Below are 22,788 nucleotides of genomic sequence, written 5' to 3'. Positions count from 1 at the left end.
TCTCACATTAAAAAACACATACATGGAGAGAGTCAGTTTAAATGTAATATTCAAGTATATTGGGTTGGGTGAAATGGTTTTCCATTTAAGCCAGCCTTATTCATACATCGCTGGGATGTTTGCCACCTTCCAGGCTCATGACCAGCAGGGTCTTGGTTTATACACACTCAGCATCCAGAAACTTGGTACTGCACTGCAGGCCTGCGTGGCTGACGGAGGGTTCCCCTGATGCGTGTGGGGTTCTCTGTCTCCTTACAAGCTGCAGACCAGGCCTTGGTCCAGCTGTCAAGGTGTAGGGAGCAGCTAGGGTGAAGCCTCAGGCTGACCTGTGGCAGGGCCACGAACAAGTCCCGGCCTGGAGGGCAGAGCTCTTCTAGCATAATGAAGCCTGACCTTGTAGCCCTCCCTAATTCCTTCCTAAGTAGCAAATGAGCTGTGGGAGGTGCAGAAAGTGTTGCCAAACAAGCACATGTGTATACGTGTTAATCTACCCTTATGTTAATCAGACTATAAAATATAGCATCAACTTGCAGGCTGTGTCTTTTGTGTCCTCATCCAGGCAGGGGAGAGCCACCGAGCCCCAGCTGTATTCTCCTGTCTGTCTTTTCTTCAACCCTTCACTGCCCCTCCTCAGATTCACCCCTGGCCGTGCTGGCGCGGCACATCTGGGGAGTACAGACATTCATCCTTCTGCACCCAGCACCCAGCCCCCAACACCTAGTGGTGGGCGGTAATTAACCTGAGCTCTTTCCTCTCTTTCAATTGCTCCCTAAAGCATGTTTCCGAACTTGCTATCATCTGTTACTGTTATTTCCGGAATCTGTCATGACACAAACGTTGATTGCAAGGGTGCAAGCAGGTCTTACAGAAAGAATACAGAAAGGTCTAGCAATAAAATGACGTCATCAGTGATACTTGCTTTCAAATCCGTCCCAGAAATAGCAGTAAAGACATAAATACATTTGAAAAGAACATTAGCTGTTTAATCTAGGTGTTAACCATGTGATAAAACTGCTATTTTTACTCTACTAGGAAAATAGCTTATTCTTTACTTAAAGAATTAGATGTCTTGGGAGAGGATGAGAAATTCTAGGTATCACAGGCTGTGAGAGAGCAAGTTTCTCAGTCCCCCTGGTTGCACGGATGGGGCTCGGTCATGCCTCTTATACCGGGTTGGGGTCCGATCACAGCAGGTCCAGGGATCCCCAAAGGTGTGGACAGAGTCAGCGAGAAGGAATGACACGGAGACAGCGTTCAGTTGATCAGCAGCCTAGCCAGGATCTCTAGCCAGGTTCTCCATCCAAGTTCTGTCAAGGATCTCCAGCCAAGTTCTGTCTAGGAACTTCAGCCAGGTTATGTCCTTTATTCTCTTGTTTTTTCCTCAGAAAACATTTCCAAGTTGTTTTATTTACAATGCCAACTTTTGAAAAGTCACTAAACTAAAGTTAACTGGACAATAAACTAGGCAGAAATCACTTTGCAAAAAAGGAAAGCCCAAAATGCCACTATCTATAGAGAACACACAATTCAGTTTTATTCAGAGCAAAGAAACAAGATATTTTGATCAGACTGGAAAAAACTCAGCCATATGTTTGGAATCTGTACCCGATCTACAAATGCAATGAAGACAATATTCTTTTCTGTTGTTTTTTATGTTTTTTTATTGTTTTTATTAGTTAAGGTATTACAAATGTGTCCTATCCCCCTACACACTCACGCTCCCATCGCCCTGTTGCCCATGTCCATTGGTAAGACAATATTCTGCTAATACAATTGACTTGCTGCTGCATTTGTCTACTGTTTGCCTAACATTAACAATTATAAACAGAGCAGGGCAACTAGTATTTGGAGCAATCCTTCCAGTGTTACAGTGTCAGGCACCACTTTTCACTTCCCTTCACACCACTGGTACTCTTTGCGGACCTGGGCTTCCTGTTCCTCAGTAAAGTCGTTTTTTATATTGAAGGTCTTGCGAATCTCTTCAGGGGTTTTCCCCTTGATCATATTGGCAACAGTCTTGCATGTGACATCAAGCAAACCTTTGATGTCTAAATAGTTTGCAGCCAGAGTTAGTTCAAATAGTGTTCCTTGGTCAACTTTGAGGAATTCTTGGTCCCAAACAGGAATATCATCTGTTCGCTTTCCTTTGTTCTCATCATCCTCAGGAGGAGGAGGGTCATCCCTGTGGTGGGTGCACCACTGAAGGAGCTTTTGTAATATTGCTGCATCCACATTTGGTAGAGGAACTGGGTCATCATCACCTTCATCATCCAGTCCCAAATCTTCTAACATGGTCCTGATAGTCACAGATTGTTTGGCAGTTTCCACATCAACTTCAAATATCTCTCCATCAGAACTCTGCAACTTAACTGAAGGCATGGTGCTCGGTCTCAAGGAGAGTGCGGGCCGGAGGCTGAGGAGAATGGGGCAGCGTCAGCAGAACCAAAAGGAAAACGGTGGAGAACCAGGCCACTTACCCAGGTTCTTTGTTTTATGGTCAGGTTACACCTGTATTTATTCCAGTTGATTTTAATCCTATCTATTTCTATTCCAAAGGTTAGGGTGTTTCTCATCTCTTTTCCAGGGAGTAGAGATTATGTAGCTTAAGCGTGATTGTTCCTAGTTAAAGTGATTAACTACCCGCCTGGCACTTCCTTAAGGGTTCTGATTCCCTCCCTGATTTCAGGGAAAAATGCCTACCTCGGGAAACAACCTTTCTCAGAGAGGTGACCTTGGTTAAAACACATAGCGCCAAGAAGGGGAGCAAACATATAAAGAACAGTATGCCCTATATGCCAGGTCCCTTGAAACATATGCTGTGCAGATGTTTCTTCCCTGCAGCGACTGTGTCAAGCAGCAAGGATGGACTGGCTTCCAGCCAATTCTCCCTTTTTTATTTTTTTAAATTAGAATACATGTAAATCAGCAGCCACCTCTTGGATTGTTTTGTTTAAGACTTAAAAGAAGACTGACAAGCAATGATAGTGATCATAGCTATGAACAGAGTGGATGGAGTGCATGAGGAGCCTTGTTCCTGTAGAAGTTTGCTGGCCTCTTCAGTCAAGGGATTTCATCTGTCCTCTAGGCGGGGGTTTGGTTGTCCTTGTTGATCTGGCAAGCAGGCGGCATCATTGGCGACCGGCTTCCCGAAGCATCAGCCCACTGAAGGGCTGGATCATGGGTCCATCAAGGCCGTGCTTGATGATGGTGTCATTGTCCGGGGAGGAGTCAGCTGTGCCCTCTGGGTCGGCCAATATGGATGATACCGGGGAGGAGGAGGAGGAGGCGGAGATGGAGGGCAGTATAGAGAGAAAGAAGAGAAAGCAAAAGAAATACAAGGCATGGAAGTGTTTAGAAAAAAGAGGGAGAAGAAAGGGAAGAAGGCAGCATTCTGACACAGCCCTTTCCTTCAGCTTCCCCTTTCCCTGTGGTCCAAGGTAGAAATGGCAAACAAGTCCTGTTGCAGTGAGAGGGCAGCTGCTGTCAGCCAGTCTCTGTCTTTACCTGGGTCCCGATCTTGTTATGGGTTGGCTCAACGAGATAGACCACTGACTCAGAATTTAAATTTGAAAGCCTTTTATTAAGCTGGCCAGCTGACCACAGCCCATACCTTCCCCCTCTGGGAAGCCTCGTGGCATGTGGCAAAGAGCAAGTGTGCATTATGATTTTTATAGCAAAACAGTGTTACCTTAGAAATTCACAGAAAGTTCATAAGCACAAAGGGGGGGGGGGTAAACAGAGTCACACCTGACTGCTCTAAGACAATCTAGCAACTTTTCTTCCATGTTTCCTAACCCTGCAACCCCCCCTCCATATGTCAGTCCCTCCTCCCAGCACATACACAATCCTCATATCCTGGCAACACAATCCTTCTCCATACGTCAGTCCCCCCTCCCAGCACATTCTGTAACATTCTGTAACCCTTCCATGGGGCAGTCCCTCACCCTAGCACAATCTCAGCTGGTCATGGGAAGCTAAGCAGCCATGGGGGCAGGAGACCTCCCTCGGAAGGGGTGAGGGTTCAGGGCTCTGCAAAGTTTGGGGGGGGGGTGAGGGTCTGTGCCCTACCTCTGTTGACCCCCAAATTGTCTCCTGATGGCCCCTCTGCAACTGTGCCTGTCTTAATGTTGTTCCTTCCCTGAGGAAACTTACCCGTCTCTCGTTATGCAGCCAACGCTCAGGGGCCAAGGAGGGTGATGTGAGGTGTGTGAATGAGGGAGGGGCAGCGCCCCCCTGCAAGAGGTTCAGTTCTGTCTCCTTGGGAGCCTATACCCGCGTGGCCTCCATGCCCAGCACCTGCCTTAGGGTCCCCTCTCCTGCAAATGGACTGTGAGAAGAGGGTCCCTCTTCACACAAGGACAGGTGGGACCAATACAAGACACGCGAGAAATGGCCTGTCAGCATGTAGTCCCGGAACAGGGCTTTCTCAGCCCAGGATGTCAGGCTCTTGGCACAAGACAACTCCACCTATGGGGCATATACCAGATACGCCAGAAAAGGGTGGTGCCCTACTTGGAACAGTAGGGTTGGTAGATTCTAGGAAAGGCTGTGTTCAGCAGAGAAGCAGAAAGGCCAAAGAACCAGCAAACAAGTAGTCAGATTAAAAAACAAAAAAAAGAAAAGAAAAAGGAAAGGAGATGTGGGGCAAACCTGGGATATATGGACAGACAGAAAGGCGGCACATGAGATCCTCCCAATGGACAGGTTATTCCAGCTCAGGGCTGCACATCTGCTGCAGACGGGCACTGGTCAGGTGTGCTAGGGTGAGGCAGAGTCGGTGGGCGGTGAGACATAAGGTCAGACTAGATGATCTGGCATCCACACAGGTGAGTCTGCGTCCTCTGGAAATATACAAGCATACCCTTTCCCCAGGTTCAAGTAACTCAGGTCCCTTCCAGGCTCCTGTAAGCAAGTCTCTCCATTTAATGAGGGCTTTAGGTTTAGTTAGATCAGGGTTCCAATGTCTGTACATCGGGGAATTTACCTCAGAATATACATTGGGTATATTAATTACAAATAGAGTATGTTGTACAAAATGATGAGGATAGGAGTATTTATACTCCTTTTCTTGTAATTTTTTGGAAGCAGAAGTACATCAAACACCTTTGGGGCTATCTAATAGAACTCCCATTTGAGACAAGATATCTCTTCCCCATAATGTAAAGGGGATAGTCGTAATTACATAGGGACAGAACGTTCCTAAATGTTGATCTTCATCAGCCCAAGTTAAAATCTGAGAACCCTTTTTTACATGAGATGCCTTGCCTAGTCCTACTAGGGAAGTGGAGGTGGTGTACGAGGGCCTTGAAGAGGGCCAATCCTTCCCCGCTATGCAGGACATATCTGCCCCTGTATCCAATAGACCTTCAATTGGTCTTCCCTGAATTTGTACAATTTTTGTAGGTCTAGCAGCATGAATTTCTTATCAACAATGCTGCATCACTAGATCCAAATCCTCCGGCCCCTCTGGCTTTCTGGGCAACAGTTGTCCCTATATTATGTGTTGGTAACAGGAGTAATTGGGCAATTCTCTGTTTGGGCTGAATCTGTGTAGTTGTGGGGAGTGGGGAAAGTAAAATCTGTATTTCTCCTGTGTAGCCTGCATCAACAACTCCTGGGATGACTAAGATTCCCAGGAATGAGGTGGAGCTCTGTCCTAATATTAAACCTAGAGATCCCTCAGGCAGTGGCCTGGACACTCCTGTAGGAATGGCTGCTACTGGCGAGTCTGGGGTTACTATTGCGTGGGTGGTTGAATGGAGGTCCAATCCTGCACTGCCTGGGGTTACCCTGAAGAGGTCACTGACTGATTGAAATTTGCTGAAAGGTTGAGGGTTGATACCCCTATTATTGCAGGGGCCTGGTGCTGGCCCCCTCTCTAGTTTCCCAATTGAGATGATGGGATACAACCTTCTTGGGAGCGGTTTGTAGAATTTAAAGGCCAACCATTTCTTTGGTATTTTGATCTACAGGATTCCTTTGCCCAATGGAATCCTGTCTGACATTGGGGACAAACAGTTTTTGGAGGATTCATATTATTCCCTGATGTATTTCCAAAGGCTGTCGAGGAGCTTGCCATCTGGTCTGATTATTATTATTTTTATCTGGGCATTCCCTGCTAAAGTGCCCAGATAAGCCACAAGAGTAGCAGTTCATATTTCTTTTATTTCCTGTATTATTGCTGACTTGTCCTATGCCCTGTACATATTGAGGTTATTCTCCTCCTATGTAAGCTGGACTTACATAGGCACACTGTTTGATAACATCACTTATAGCTCCTGTTCTGCAAATCAGCCTAAATAAAGCCTAACAGGTATTATTAGCATTTTCAAAAGCCAGTTGTTTGATTAGGATATCGGCTGCCTCTTCATTAGTGATTACTCTCTTAACTGACTGTATGAGGCAAGAAAAGAAATCCTGATAGGGTTACTCGACCTTCTGTTTAACCTCTGTAAGGGTGGTTGTTTTTCCTACTGTACAAGGTAGAGATATCCAGGCATTTACTGCACAAGTGGTTACTTTAATAAGTGCCTATTTGGGCATATACATTTGCTCCTGAGTCATGATGAAATCACCTTCTCCTAATATCATGTCTAGGGTTATTCCTGCTCTGGAATTTTTGCTAGTGGCTACAGCTCTCTTAGCAAGATCATCATATTCAGTTTTCCATAATAAGTAATCGCCTCCTGAGAGACAGGCTTTAGAAAGCTGTGACCAACCATAAGGAGTCAACCATTTACTGGCTAGGGCTTCTACCAAGGTTTGTGTGTAAGGAGCTAGAGGTCCATATTCAGAGCAGGCCCATTTTAATTCTTTAAGTATTTTGTAAGGTATAGGCTCCCGGGTGGGGTTGTCGTCCCCCTCACTCTCATACACGACTGGGAAGCAGACTCAGAATTCAAGATCTCCGTTAGCATCAGCTTCTCTTATCGCTTTTTGAAATGTAGACGTGGAGCTCAGTTTAGGCTTCCTTTCTCATTTAGGGAGCCTGTTTTGAATGGGAGGGCCTCTCTCCTCTCTACTGACTGGAAAGGACCAAGGGTCATGTTGATGATATTTATTCTCCTCCCGATCAGTAGGCATAAGCTAAATTGCACTTAGATTGAGGTGGAGACAATAATTATGTGTCCACTCTCGGTGGAGCCGAGGGACTATTTCAAGTTTGAGAAAGTTCAACCGTTTCAGCCTCTGGTACCATGGTGTCAGGAATTAAATTCCAGAGGGAAAGGGTATCTGCCGGGACCTTCTCAGATACATGGTCTCTGTAATAATTCTTTAATTGCTCTCCCACTGTAGTCCAAGTTTCTAAATTAATAGTTCCTTCCTAAGGAAGCATGGACGTACTTCTTTTATAAAACTTTCTGTCTGACTGGGAGTAACCTTAACTCCTCTGCTAGCAAGCATATGTGTTAAAAGATTAATACAGTGTCTTTTTTCTTTAGTCCCAGTATGACCCATCTTCTCAATCTAGGTTCTGTACTATCCACCCTCATACTCTACTTATCCTCTATAAGGGGGTCAGCAGTACCCTACGTTGCAGTCCTATCCATCCCGAGAGGGGGGGCTAACCTTGGGGGTCCCTGTTTGGGCGCCAATTGTTGGAGTCCAACCCCAGCTGGTCCAGGGGTTCCCATAGGTATGGACAGAGTGTGTGAGGAAGAAATGACACGGTGACAGCATTCCATTGATAAGCAGCCTAGCCAGGTTCTGTTGGTGTTTCTTTTTTTTAAATTATTTTTCTAATTGGTTTTTCCTCAGACAACTTTTACAAGTTGCTTTCTTTACAGTACCACCTTTTGAAAAGTCACTAAACTAAAGTTAACTGGACAATAAACTAGGCAGAAATCGCTTTGCAAAAAGAGAAAGCCCAAAATGCCACTATCTATAGAGAACCCACAATTTAATATTAATCAGAGCAAAGAAAACAGATATTTTGGTCATGTTGGAAGAAACTCAGCCATATGTTTGGAATCTGTACCCGATCTACACATGCAATGAAGACAATATTCTTTTTTGTTGTTTTTTATGTATTTTTATTGTTTTTATTAGTTAAGGTATTACAAATGTGTCCTCATCCCCCTACACACTCATGCTCCCATCCCCCTGTTGCCCATGTCCATTGGTAAGACAATATTCTGCTAATACAATTGATTTGCTGCTGCATTTGTCTACTGTTTGCCTAACATTAACAATTCTAAACAGAGCAGGGCAACTAGTATTTGGAGCAATCCTTCCAGTGTTACAGTGTCAGGCACCACTGTTCACTTCTCTTCACACCACTGTTACTCTCTGCAGACCTGGGCTTCCTGTTCTTTAGTAAAGTCATTTTTTATATTGAAGGTCTTGCGAATCTCTTCAGGGGTTTTCCCCTTGATCATATTGGCAACAGTCTTGCATGTGACATCAAGCAAACCTTTGATGTCTAAATAGTTTGCAGCCAGAGTTAGTTCAAATAGTGTTCCTTGGTCAACTTTGAGGAATTCTTGGTCCCAAGCAGGAATATCATCTGTCCGCTTTCCTTTGTTCTCATCATCCTCAGGAGGAGGAGGGTCATCCCTGTGGTGGGTGCACCACTGAAGGAGCTTTTGTAATATTGCTGCATCCACATTTGGTAGAGGAACAAGGTCATCATCACCTTCATCATCCAGTCCCAAATCTTCTAACATGGTCCTGATAGTCACAGATTGTTTGGCAGTTTCCACATCAACTTCAAATATCTCTCCATCAGAACTCTGCAACTTAATTGAAGGCATGGTGCTTGGTCTCAAGGAGAGAGCGGGCCAAAGGCTGAGGAGAGTGGGGCAGCGTCAGCAGAACCAAAAGGAAAACGGTGGAGAGCCAGGTTCTGTGTTTTATGGTCTGGTTACATCTCTATTTATACCCATTGATTTTAATTTATTTTAATCCTATCAATTTTTATTCCAAAGTTTAGGGCGTTTCTTATCTCCATTCCAGGGAGTAAAGATTATGTAGCTTAAGCGTGATTGTTCCTAGTTAAAGTGATTAACTACCCGCCTGGCACTTCCTTAAGGGTTCTGATTCCCTCCCTGATTTCAGGGAAAAATCCCTACCTTGGGAAACAACCTTTCTCGGAGAGGTGACCTTGGTTAAAACACATAGTGCCAAGAAGGGGAGCAAACATATAAAGAACAGTATGCCCTATATGCCTGGTCCCTTGAAACATATGCTGTGCAGATGTTTCTTCCCTGCAGCGTCTTTGTCAAGCAGCAAGGTTGGCCTGGCTTCCAGCCAATTCCCCCTTTTTTATTTTTTTTAATTAGAATACATATAAATCAGCAGCCACCTCTTGGATTGTTTTGTTTAAGACTCAAAAGAAGACTGACAAGCAATGATAGTGATCATAGCTATGAACAGAGTGGATGGAGTGCACAAGGAGCCTTGTTCCTGTAGAAGTTTGCTGGCCTCTTCAGTCACGGGATTTCATCAGTCCTCTAGGCGGGGGTTTGGTTGTCCTTGTTGATCTGGCAAGCAGGCGGCATCATTGGCGACCGGCTTCCCTAAGCATCAGTGCGCTGAAGGGCTGGATCATGGGTCCATCAAGGCCCTGCTATATGGTGGTGTCATTGTCCAGGGAGGTGTCAGCTGTGCCCTTGGGGCCGGCCAATATGGACCATACGGGGGAGGAGGAGGAGGCGGCGGAGATGGAGGGCAGTAGAGAGAAAAAGAAGAGAAAGCAAAAGAACTACAAGGCATGGAAGTGTTTAGAAAGAAAGAGGGAGAAGAAAGGGAAGAAGGCAGCATTCTGACACAGCCCTTTCCTTCAGCTGCCCCTTTCCCTGTGGTCCAAGGTAGAAATGGCAAACAAGTCCTGTTGCAGTGAGAGGGCAGCTGCTGTCAGCCAGTCTCTGTCTTTACCTGGGTCCCGATCTTGTTATGGGTTGGCTCAAGGAGATAGACCACCGACTCAGAATTTAAATTTGAAAGCCTTTTATTAAGCTGGCCAGCTGACCACAGCCCGTACCTTCCCCCTCTGGGAAGCCTCGTGGCATGTGGCAAAGAGCAAGTGTGCATTATGATTTTTATAGCAAAACAGTGTTACCTTAGAAATTCACAGAAAGTTCATAAGCACAAAGGGGGGGGGGTAAACAGAGTCACACCTGACTGCTCTAAGACAATCTAGCAACTTTTCTTCCATGTTTCCTAACCCTGCAACCCCCCCTCCATATGTCAGTCCCTCCTCCCAGCACATACACAATCCTCATATCCTGGCAACACAATCCTTCTCCATACGTCAGTCCCCCCTCCCAGCACATTCTGTAACATTCTGTAACCCTTCCATGGGGCAGTCCCTCACCCTAGCACAATCTCAGCTGGTCATGGGAAGCTAAGCAGCCATGGGGGCAGGAGACCTCCCTCGGAAGGGGTGAGGGTTCAGGGCTCTGCAAAGTTTGGGGGGGTGAGGGTCTGTGCCCTACCTCTGTTGACCCCCAAATTGTCTCCTGATGGCCCCTCTGCAACTGTGCCTGTCTTAATGTTGTTCCTTCCCTGAGGAAACTTACCCGTCTCTCGTTATGCAGCCAACGCTCAGGGGCCAAGGAGGGTGATATGAGGTGTGTGAATGAGGGAGGGGCAGCGCCCCCCTGCAAGAGGTTCAGTTCTGTCTCCTTGGGAGCCTATACCCGCGTGGCCTCCATGCCCAGCACCTGCCTTAGGGTCCCCTCTCCTGCAAATGGACTGTGAGAAGAGTGTCCCTCTTCACACAAGGACAGGTGGGACCAATACAAGACACGCGAGAAATGGCCTGTCAGCATGTAGTCCCGGAACAGGGCTTTCTCAGCCCAGGATGTCAGGCTCTTGGCACAAGACAACTCCACCTATGGGGCATATACCAGATATGCCAGAAAAGGGTGGTGCCTTCCTGGAACAGTAGGGTTGATAGATTCTAGAAAAGGCTGTGTTCAGCAGAGAAGGAGAAAGGCCAAAGACCCAGCAAACAAGTAGTCAGATTAAAAAATGAAAAAAAGAAAAGAAAAAGGAAAGGAGATGTGGGGCAAAGCTGGGATATATGGACAGACAGAAAGGCGGCACATGTTATTCCTCCCAATGGACAGGTTGTTCCAGCTCTGGGCTGCACATCTGCTGCAGACCGGCACTGGTCAGGTGTGCTAGGGTGAGGCAGAGACCGTGGGCAGTGAGACATAAGGTCACCTTCTCCTACAATCATGTCTAGGGTTATTCCTCCTCCTGAATTTTTGCTAGTGGCTACAGCTCTCTTAACAAGATCAGCCTATCCAGTTTTCCATAATAAGTAATCACCTCCTGAGAGACAGGCTTTACAAACCTGTGTCCAATCATAAGGAGTCACCCACTGACTGGCTAGGGCTTCTACCAAGGTTTGTGTGTAAGGAGCTAGAGGTCCATATTCAGAGCAGGCCCATTTTAATTCTTTAAGTATTTTGTAAGGTATAGGCTCCCGGGTGGGGTTGTCGTCCCCCTCACTCTCATACATGACTGGGAAGCAGAGTGAGAATTCAAGATCTCCGTTAGCATCAGCTTCTCTTATCGCTCTTTGAAATTTAGACATGGAGCTCTGTTTAGGCTTCCTTTCTCATTTAGGGAGCCTGTTTTGAATGGGAGGGCCTCTCTCCTCTCTACTGACTGGAAAGGACCAAGGGTCATGTTGATGATATTTATTCTCCTCCCGATCAGTAGGCATAAGCTAAATTTCACTTAGATTGAGGTGGAGACAGTAATGATGTGTCCACTCTCGGTGGAGCGACTATTTAAAGTGTGAGAAAGTTCAACCGTTTCAGCCTCTGGTACCAAGGTGTCAGGAATTAAATTCCAGAGGGAAAGGGTATCTGCCGGGACCTTCTCAGATACATGGTCTCTGTGATAATTCTTTAATTGCTCTCCCACTGTAGTCCAAGTTTCTAAATTAATAGTTCCTTCCTCAGGAAGCATGGACATACTTCTTGTATAAAACTTTCTGTCTGACTGGGAGTAACCTTAACTCCTCTGCTAGCAAGCATATGTGTTAAAAGACTAATACAGTGTCTTTTTTCTTTAGTCCCAGTATGACCCATCTTCTCAATCTAGGTTATGTACTATCCACCCTCTTACCCTACTTATCCTCTATAAGGGGGTCAGCAGTACCCTACGTTGCAGTCCTATCCATTCCAAGAGTGGGGGGCTAACCTGGGGGTCCCTGTTTGGGCGCCAATTGTTGGGGTCCAACCCCAGCTGGTCCAGTGGTTCCCAAAGGTGTGGATAGAGTGTGTGAGGAAGGAATGAGATGGAGACAGCGTTCCATTGATCAGCAGCCTAGCCAGGTTCTGTTGAGGTTTTTTTTTTTAAATTTTTTTTCTAATTGTTTTTTCCTCAGACAACTTTTAAAAGTTGTTTTATTTACAGTACCACCTTTTGAAAAGTCACTAAAATAAAGTTAACTGGACAATAAACTAGGCAGAAATCGCTTTGCAAAAAAGGAAAGCCCAAAATGCCACTATCTATAGAGAACCCACAATTTAATATTATTCAGAGCAAAGAAAATAGATGTTTTGGTCATGTTGGAAGAAACTCAGCCATATGTTTGGAATCTGTACCCGATCTACACATGCAATGAAGACAATATTCTTTTTTGTTGTTTTTTATGTTTTTTTATTGTTTTTATTAGTTAAGGTATTACAAATGTGTCCTCATCCCCCTACACACGCATGCTCCCATACCCCTGCTGCCCATGTCCATTGGTAAGACAATATTCTGCTAATACAATTGACTTGCTGCTGCATTTGTCTACTGTTTGCCTAACATTAACAATTATAAACAGAGCAGGGCAACTAGTATTTGGAGCAATCCTTCCAGTGTTACAGTGTCAGGCACCACTTTTCACTTCTCTTCACACCACTGGTACTCTCTGCGGACCTGGGCTTCCTGTTCCTCAGTAAAGTCATGTTTTATATGGAAGGTCTTGCAAATCTCTTCAGTGGTTTTCCCCTTGATCATATTGGCAACAGTCTTGCATGTGACATCAAGCAAACCTTTGATGTCTAAATAGTTTGCAGCCAGAGTTAGTTCAAATAGTGTTCCTTGGTCAACTTTGAGGAATTCTTGGTCCCAAACAGGAATATCATCTGTCCGCTTTCCTTTGTTCTCATCATCCTCAGGAGGAGGAGGAGGGTCATCCCTGTGGTGGGTGCACCACTGAAGGAGCTTTTGTAATATTGCTGCATCAACATTTGGTAGATGAACTGGGTCATCATCACCTTCATCATCCAGTCCCAAATCTTCTAACATGGTCTTGATAGTCCCAGATTGTTTGGCAGTTTCCACATCAACTTCAAATATCTCTCCATCAGAACTCTGCAACTTAATTGAAGGCATGGTGCTCGGTCTCAAGGAGAGAGCAGGCCGGAGGCTGAGGAGAACCGGGCAGCGTCAGCAGAACCAAAAGGAAAAAGGTGGAGAACCAGGCCACTTAGCCAGCTTCTGTGTTTTATGGTCTGGTTACATCTCTATTTATACCCATTGATTTTAATTAATTTTAATCCTATCAATTTTTATTCCAAAGTTTAGGGCGTTTCTTATCTCCATTCCAGGGAGTAAAGATTATGTAGCTTAAGCGTGATTGTTCCTAGTAAAAGTGATTAACTACCCGCCTGCCACTTCCTTAAGGCTTCTGATTCCCTCCCTGATTTTAGGGAAAAATGCCTACCTGGGGAAACAACCTTTCTCAGAGAGGTGACCTTGGTTAAAACACATAGCGCCAAGAAGGTGAGCAAACATATAAAGAACAGTATGCCCTATATGCCAGGTCCCTTGAAACATATGCTGTGCAGATGTTTCTTCCCTGCAGCGACTGTGTCAAGCAGCAAGGATGGACTGGCTTCCAGCCAATTCTCCCTTTTTTATTTTTTTAAATTAGAATACATGTAAATCAGCAGCCACCTCTTGGATTGTTTTGTTTAAGACTTAAAAGAAGACTGACAAGCAATGATAGTGATCATAGCTATGAACAGAGTGGATGGAGTGCATGAGGAGCCTTGTTCCTGTAGAAGTTTGCTGGCCTCTTCAGTCAAGGGATTTCATCTGTCCTCTAGGCGGGGGTTTGGTTGTCCTTGTTGATCTGGCAAGCAGGCGGCATCATTGGCGATCGGCTTCCCAAAGCATCAGCCCACTGAAGGGCTGGATTATGGGTCCATCAAGGCCGTGCTTGATGATGGTGTCATTGTTCGGGGAGGAGTCAGCTGTGCCCTCGGGTTGGCTGATATGGACAATATCATGGAGGAGGAAGAGGTGTTGAAGATGGAGGGCAGTAGAGAGAAAAAGAAGAGAAAGCAAAAGAACTACAAGGCATGGAAGTGTTTAGAAAAAAGAGGGAGAAGAAAGGGAAGAAGGCAGCATTCTGACACAGCCCTTTCCTTCAGCTTCCCCTTTCCCTGTGGTCCAAGGTAGATATGGCAAACAAGTCCTGTTGCAGTGAGAGGGCAGCTGCGGTCAGCCAGTGTCTGTCTTTACCTGGGTACCTATCTGAGCTGGTCATGGGAAGCTAAGCAGCCATGGGGGCAGGAGACCTCCCTAGAAGGGATGAGGGTTCAGGGCTCTGCATAGTTTGGGGGAGTGAGGGTCTGTGCCCCACCTCTGTTAACCCCCAAATTGTCTCCTAATGGACCCTCTGCAACTGTGCCTGTCTTAGGTTGTTCCTTCCCTGAGGACACTTACCCGTCTCTGGTTATGCAGCCATCCCTCCGGGGCCAAGGAGGGTGATGTGAGGTGTGTGAATGAGGGAGGGGCAGCACCCCCCTGCAAGACGTTCAGTTCTGTCTCCTTGGGAGCCTTAGCCCCCGTGGCCTCCACGCACAGCACCTGACTTTGGCTCCCCTCTCCTTCAAATGGACTGTGAGTAGAGGGTCCCTCTTGACAGCAGGGCAAGTGGGGCCAATACAAAAAATGAGAGGAATAGCCTGTCAGCTTGTAGTGCCGAGACAGGGCTTTCTGAGCCCTGGATGCCAGGGTCTTGGCACAAGACAACTCCACATATGGGGCATATACCAGATACGCCAGAAAATTGTGGTGCACTTCCTGGAACAGTAGGGTTGGTAGATTCTAGAAGCGGCTGTGTTCAGCAGAGAAAGAGAAAGGCCAAAGAACCAGCAAACAAGTAGTCAGATTAAAAAAGGAAAAAAAGAAAAGAAAAAGGAAAGGAGATGTGGGGCAAAGCTGGGATATATGGACAGACAGAAAGGCGGCACATGTGATCCTCCCAATGGACAGGTTGTTCCAGCTCTGGGCTGCACATCTGCTGCAGACGGGCACTGGTCAGGTGTGCTAGGGTGAGGCAGAGACCGTGGGCAGTGAGACATAAGGTCACCTTCTCCTACAATCATGTCTAGGGTATTTCATCCTCTGGAATTTTTTCTAGGGGCTACAGCTCTCTTAACAAGATCAGCCTATCCAGTTTTCAATAATAAGTAATCAACTCCTGAGAGACAGGCTTTACAAACCTGTGTCCAATCATAAGGAGTCACCCACTGACTGGCTAGGGCTTCTACCAAGGTTTGTGTGTAAGGAGCTAGAGGTCCATATTCAGAGCAGGCCCATTTTAATTCTTTAAGTATTTTGTAAGGTATAGGCTCCCGGGTGGGGTTGTCGTCCCCCTCACTCTCATACACGACTGGGAAGCAGAGTGAGAATTCAAGATCTCCATTAGCATCAGCTTCTCTTATCGCTCTTTGAAATTTAGACATGGAGCTCAGTTTAGGCTTCCTTTCTCATTTAGGGAGCCTGTTTTGAATGGGAGGGCTTTTCTCCTCTCTACTGACTGGAAAGGACCAAGGGTCATGTTGATGATATTTATTCTCCTCCCGATCAGTAGGCATAAGCTAAATTGCTCTTAGTTTGAGGTGGAGACAGTAGTGATGTGTCCACTCTCGGTGGAGCCGAGGGACTATTGGAAGTTTGAGAAAGTTCAACCGTTTCAGCTTCTGGTACCAAGGTGTCAGGAATTAAATTCCAGAGGGAAAGGGTATCTGCTGGGCCCTTCTCAGATACATGGTCTCTGTAATAATTCTTTAATTGCTCTCCCACTGTAGTCCAAGTTTCTAAATTAATAGTTCCTTCCTCAGGAAGCCATGGAAATACTTCTTGTATAAAACTTTCTGTCAGACTGGGAGTAACCTTAACTCCTCTGCTAGCAAGCATATGTGTTAAAAGATTAATACAGAGTCTTTTTTCTTTAGACTCAGTATGACCCATCTTCTCAAACTAGGTTCTGTACTATCCACCCTCTTACCCTATTTATCCTGTATAAGGGGGCAGCAGTACCCTACGGTGCAGTCCTATCCATTCTGAGAGCGGGGGGCTAACCTTTGGGGTCCCTGTTTGGGCGCCAATTGTTGGGGTCCAACCCCAGCTTGTCCAGGGGTTCCCAAAGGTGTGGAAAGAGTGTGTGAGGCTGGAATGACACAGAGACAGCGTTCCGTTGATAAGCAGCCTAGACAGGTTCTGTTGAGGTTTTTTTTTTTTTTTTACTTTTTTCTCTAATTTTTTTTTCCTCAGACAACTTTTACAAGTTGATTCATTTACAGTACAACCTTCTGAAAAGTCACTAAACTAAAGTTAACTGGACAATAAACTAGGCAGAAAACACTTTGCATAAAGTGAAAGCCCAAAATGTCACTATCTATAGAGAACCCACAATTTAATATTATTCAGAGCAAGGAAAATAAATATTTTGGTCATATTGGAAGAAACTCAGCCATATGTTTGGAATCTGTACCTGATCTACACATGCAATGAAGACAATATTCTTTTCTGTTGTTTTTTTATGTTTTTTTATTGTTTTTATTAGTTAAGGTATTACAAATGTGTCCTATCCCCCTACACACTCACGCTCCCATCGCCCTGTTGCCCATGTCCATTGGTAAGACAATATTCTGCTAATACAATTGATTTGCTGCTGCATTTGTCTACTGTTTGCCTAATATTAACAATTATAAACAGAGCAGGGCAACTAGTATTTGGAGCAATCCTTCCAGTGTTACAGTGTCAGGCACCACTTTTCACTTCTCTTCACACCACTGGTACTCTCTGCGGACCTGGGCTTCCTGTTCCTCAGTAAAGTCATGTTTTATATTGAAGGTCTTGCGAATCTCTTCAGTGGTTTTCCCCTTGATCATATTGGCAACAGTCTTGCATGTGACATCAAGCAAACCTTTGATGTCTAAATAGTTTGCAGCCAGAGTTAGTTCAAATAGTGTTCCTTGGTCAACTTTGAGGAATTCTTGGTCCCAAACAGGAATATCACCTGTCCCCTTTCCTTTGTTCTCATCATCCTCAGGAGGAGGAGGGTCATCCCTGTGGTGGGTGCACCACTGAAGGAGTTTTTGTAATATTGCTGCATCAACATTTGGTAGAGGAACTGGGTCATCATCACCTTCATCATCCAGTCCCAAATCTTCTAACATGGTCCTGATAGTCACAGATTGTTTGGCAGTTTCCACATCAACTTCAAATATCTCTCCATCAGAACTCTGCAACTTAACTGAAGGCATGGTGCTCGGTCTCAAGGAGAGTGCGGGCCGGAGGCTGAGGAGAATGGGGCAGCGTCAGCAGAACCAAAAGGAAAAAGGTGGAGAACCAGGCCACTTACACAGCTTCTGTGTTTTATGGTCAGGTTACATCTGTATTTATACCAGTTGATTTTAATCCTATCAATTTCTATTCCAAAGGTTAGGGTGTTTCTCATCTCCATTCAAGGGAGTAGAGATTATGTAGCTTAAGCGTGATTGTTCCTAGTTAAAGTGATTAACTACCCGCCTGCCACTTCCTTAAGGGTTTTGATTCCCTCCCTGATTTCAGGGAAAAATGCCTACCTGGGGAAACAACCTTTCTCAGAGAGGTGACCTTCGTTAAAACACATAGGGCCAAGAAGGTGAGCAAACATATTAAGAACAGTATGCCCTATATGCCAGGTCCCTTGAAACATATGCTGTGCAGATGTTTCTTCCCTGCAGCGACTGTGTCAAGCAGCATGGATGGACTGGCTTCCAGCCAATTCCCCCTTTTTTTATTTTTTTAAATTAGAATACATGTAAATCAGCAGCCACCTCTTGGATTGCTTTGTTTAGGACTCAAAAGAAGACCGACAAGCAATGATAGTGATCATAGCTTTGAACAGAGTGGATGGAGTGCACAAGGAGCCTTGTTCCTGTAGAAGTTTGCTGGCCTCTTCAGTCAAGGGATTTTATCTGTCCTCTAGGCGGGGGTTTGGTTGTCCTTGTTGATCTGGCAAGCAGGCTGCATCATTGGCGACCGGCTTCCCTAAGCATCAGTGCGCTGAAGGGCTGGATCATGGGTCCATCAAGGCCCTGCTATATGGTGGTGTCATTGTCCAGGGAGGTGTCAGCTGTGCCCTCGGGGCCGGCCAATATGGACGATACGGGGGAGGAGGAGGAGGCGGCGGAGATGGAGGGCAGTAGAGAGAAAAAGAAGAGAAAGCAAAAGAACTACAAGGCATGGAAGTGTTTAGAAAGAAAGAGGGAGAAGAAAGGGAAGAAGGCAGAATTCTGACACAGCCCTTTCCTTCAGCTTCCCCTTTCCCTGTGGTCCAAGGTAGAAATGGCAAACAAGTCCTGTTGCAGTGAGAGGGCAGCTGCTGTCAGCCAGTCTCTGTCTTTACCTGGGTCCCGATCTTGTTATGGGTTGGCTCAAGGAGATAGACCACCGACTCAGAATTTAAATTTGAAAGCCTTTTATTAAGCTGGCCAGCTGACCACAGCCCGTACCTTCCCCCTCTGGGAAGCCTCGTGGCATGTGGCAAAGAGCAAGTGTGCATTATGATTTTTATAGCAAAACAGTGTTACCTTAGAAATTCACAGAAAGTTCATAAGCACAAAGGGGGGGGGGGGGTAAACAGAGTCACACCTGACTGCTCTAAGACAATCTAGCAATTTTTCTTCCATGTTTCCTAACCCTGCAACCACCCCTCCATATGTCAGTCCCTCCTCCCAGCACATACACAATCCTCATATCCTGGCAACACAATCCTTCTCCATATGTCAGTCCCCCCTCCCAGCACATTCTGTAACATTCTGTAACCCTTCCATGGCGCAGTCCCTCTCCCTAGCACAATCTCAGCTGGTCATGGGAAGCTAAGCAGCCATGGGGGCAGGAGACCTCCCTCAGAAGGGGTGAGGGTTCAGGGCTCTGCAAAGTTTGGGGGGGTGAGTGTCTGTGCCCCACCTCTGTTGATGCATCTGTTACGCATCTCTGGTTATGCAGCCATCGCTCAGGGGCCAAGGAGGGTGATGTGAGGTGTGTGGATGATGGAGGGGCAGCGCCCCCCTGCAAGAGGTTCAGTTCTGTCTCCTTGGGAGCCTATACCCGCGTGGCCTCCACGCCCAGCACCTGCCTTGGGTTCCCATCTCCTGCAAATGGACTGTGAGAAGAGGGTCCCTCTTGACACAAGTGCAGGTGGGACCAATACAAAACATGCGAGAAATGGCCTGTCAGCTTCTAGTCCCGGGACAGGACTTTCTCAGCCTAGGATGTCAGGCTCTTGGCACAAGACAACTCCACCTATGGGGCATATACCATATAGGGCAGAAAAGGGTGGTGCCCTTCCTGGAACAGTAGGGTTGGTAGATTCTAGAAAAGGCTATGTTCAGCAGAGAAGGAGAAAGGCCAAAGAATCAGCAAATAAGTAGTCAGATTAAAAAAAGAAGAAAAAAAAAGAAAAAGGAAAGGAGATGTGGGGCAAAGCTGGGCTATATGGACAGACAGTAAGGTGGCATATGTTATTCCTCCCAATGGACAGGTTGTCCCAGGTCTGGGCTGCACATCTGCTGCAGATGGGCACTGGTCAGGTGTGCTAGGGTGAGGCAGAGACCTTGGACAGTGAGACATAAGGTCACCTTCTCCTACAATCATGTCTAGGGTTATTCCTTCTCTGCAATTTTTGCTAGTGGCTACATCTCTGTTAACAAGATCAGCCTATCCAGTTTTCCATAATAAGTAATCGCCTCCTGAGAGTCAGGCTTTAGAAAGCTGTGACCAACCATAAGGAGTCACCCATTTACTGGCTAGGGCTTCTACCAAGGCTTGTGTGTAAGGAGCTAGAGGTCCATATTCAGAGCAGGCCCACTTTAATTCTTTAAGTATTTTGTAAGGTATAGGCTCCCGGGTGGGGTTGTCGTCCCCCTCACTCTCATACACGACTGGAAAGCAGAGTGAGAATTCAAGATCTCCGTTAGCATCAGCTTCACTTATCGCTCTTTGAAATTTAGACAAGAAGCTCAGTTTAGGCTTCCTTTCTCATTTAGGGAGCCTGTTTTGAATGGGAGGGCCTCTCTCCTCTCTACTGACTGGAAAGGACCAAGGGTCATGTTGATGATATTTATTCTCCTTCCCATCAGTAGGCATAAGCTAAAGTGCACTTAGATTGAGTTCGGGACAATAATGATGTGTCCACTCTCGGTGGAGCCGAGGGACTATTGAAAGTTTGAGAAAGTTCAACCCTTTCCGCCTCTGGTACCATGGTGTCAGGAATTAAATTCCAGAGGGAAAGGGTATCTGCCGGGACCTTCTCAGATACATGGTCTCTTTAATAATACTGTAATTGCTCTCCCGCTGTAGTCCAAGTTTACAAATTAATAGTTCCTTCCTCAGGAAGACATGGACGTACTTCTTGTATAAAACTTTCTGTCTGACTGGGAGTAACCTTAACTCCTCTGCTAGCAAGCATATGTGTTAAAAGATTAATACAGTGTCTTTTTTCTTTAGACTCATTATGACCCATCTTCTCAATCTAGGTTCTGTACTCTCCACCCTCATACTCTACTTATCCTCTATAAGGGGGTCAGCAGTACCCTACCTTGCAGTCCTATCCATCCCGAGAGCGGGGGGCTAACCTTGGGGGTTCCTGTTTGGGCGCCAATTGTTGGGGTCCAACCCCAGCTGGTCCAGGGGTTCCCATAGGTATGGACAGAGTGTGTGAGGAAGAAATGACACGGAGACAGCATTCCGTTGATAAGCAGCCTAGCCAGGTTCTGTTGGTGTTTCTTTTTTTTTAAATTATTTTTCTAATTGTTTTTTCCTCAGACAACTTTTACAAGTTGTTTTATTTACAGTACCACCTTTTGAAAAGTTACTAAACTAAAGTTAACTGGACAATAAACTAGGCAGAAATCACTTTGCAAAAAGAGAAAGCCCAAAATGCCACTATCTATAGAGAACCCACAATTTAATATTAATCAGAGCAAAGGAAACAGATATTTTGGTCATGTTGGAAGAAACTCAGCCATATGTTTGGAATCTGTACCCGATCTACACATGCAATGAAGACAATATTCTTTTTTGTTGTTTTTTATGTATTTTTATTGTTTTTATTAGTTAAGGTATTACAAATGTGTCCTTATCCCCCTACACACTCATGCTCCCATCCCCCTGTTGCCCATGTCCATTGGTAAGACAATATTCTGCTAATACAATTGACTTGCTGCTGCATTTGTCTACTGTTTGCCTAATATTAACAATTATAAACAGAGCAGGGCAACTAGTATTTGGAGCAATCCTTCCAGTGTTACAGTGTCAGGCACCACTTTTCACTTCTCTTCACACCACTGGTACTCTTTGCGGACCTGGGCTTCCTGTTCTTTAGTAAAGTCATGTTTTATATTGAAGGTCTTGCAAATCTCTTCAGGGGTTTTCCCCTTGATCATATTGGCAACAGTCTTGCATGTGACATCAAGCAAACCTTTGATGTCTAAATAGTTTGCAGCCAGAGTTAGTTCAAATAGTGTTCCTTGGTCAACTTTGAGGAATTCTTGGTCCCAAGCAGGAATATCATCTGTTCGATTTTCTTTGTTCTCATCATCCTCAGGAGGAGGAGGAGGGTCGTCCCTGTGGTGGGTGCACCACTGAAGGAGCTTTTGTAATATTGCTGCATCCACATTTGGTAGAGGAACTGGGTCATCATCACCTTCATCATCCAGTCCCAAATCTTCTAACATGGTCTTGATAGTCACAGATTGTTTGGCAGTTTCCACATCAACTTCAAATATCTCTCCATCAGAACTCTGCAACTTAATTGAAGGCATGGTGCTCGGTCTTAAGGAGAGAGCAGGCCGGAGGCTGAGGAGAGCTGGGCAGCGTCAGCAGAACCAAAAGGAAAAAGGTGGAGAACCAGGCCACTTACACAGCTTCTGTGTTTTATGGTCTGGTTACATCTGTATTTATACCAGTTGATTTTAATCCTATCAATTTCTATTCCAAAGGTTAGGGTGTTTCTCATCTCCATTCAAGGGAGTAGAGATTATGTAGCTTAAGCGTGATTGTTCCTAGTTAAAGTGATTAACTACCCGCCTGCCACTTCCTTAAGGGTTTTGATTCCCTCCCTGATTTTAGGGAAAAATGCCTACCTGGGGAAACAACCTTTCTCAGAGAGGTGACCTTGGTTAAAACACATAGCGCCAAGAAGGTGAGCAAACATATTAAGAACAGTATGCCCTATATGCCAGGTCCCTTGAAACATATGCTGTGCAGATGTTTCTTCCCTGCAGCGACTGTGTCAAGCAGCATGGATGGACTGGCTTCCAGCCAATTCCCCCTTTTTTTATTTTTTTAAATTAGAATACATGTAAATCAGCAGCCACCTCTTGGATTGCTTTGTTTAGGACTCAAAAGAAGACCGACAAGCAATGATAGTGATCATAGCTTTGAACAGGGTGGATGGAGTGCACAAGGAGCCTTGTTCCTGTAGAAGTTTGCTGGCCTCTTCAGTCAAGGGATTTTATCTGTCCTCTAGGCGGGGGTTTGGTTGTCCTTGTT

The 22,788-nt window shown here is 45.6% G+C and overlaps 5 pseudogenes; all 5 read right to left on the bottom strand.

Annotated features, from left to right (window-relative positions):
* Positions 1-1,784: 1,784 nt before the first annotated feature.
* On the bottom strand, positions 1,785-2,379 carry LOC111823767 (annotated as a pseudogene).
* Positions 2,380-8,282: 5,903 nt separating this feature from the next.
* On the bottom strand, positions 8,283-8,753 carry LOC102434678 (annotated as a pseudogene).
* A 3,993-nt stretch (positions 8,754-12,746) lies between these two features.
* LOC111822985 lies at positions 12,747-13,344 on the bottom strand (annotated as a pseudogene).
* Positions 13,345-16,880: 3,536 nt separating this feature from the next.
* Positions 16,881-17,513, bottom strand: LOC102434050 (annotated as a pseudogene).
* Positions 17,514-21,447: 3,934 nt separating this feature from the next.
* Positions 21,448-22,058, bottom strand: LOC102433742 (annotated as a pseudogene).
* Positions 22,059-22,788: the final 730 nt, after the last annotated feature.

The sequence above is a fragment of the Myotis lucifugus genome, unplaced genomic scaffold (assembly GCF_000147115.1).
Source record: "Myotis lucifugus unplaced genomic scaffold, Myoluc2.0 scaffold_667, whole genome shotgun sequence".
Taxonomy (NCBI): domain Eukaryota; kingdom Metazoa; phylum Chordata; class Mammalia; order Chiroptera; family Vespertilionidae; genus Myotis; species Myotis lucifugus.
The sequence above is the reverse complement of the archived record's forward strand: the minus strand, read 5'-3'. Positions and strand labels throughout refer to the sequence as shown.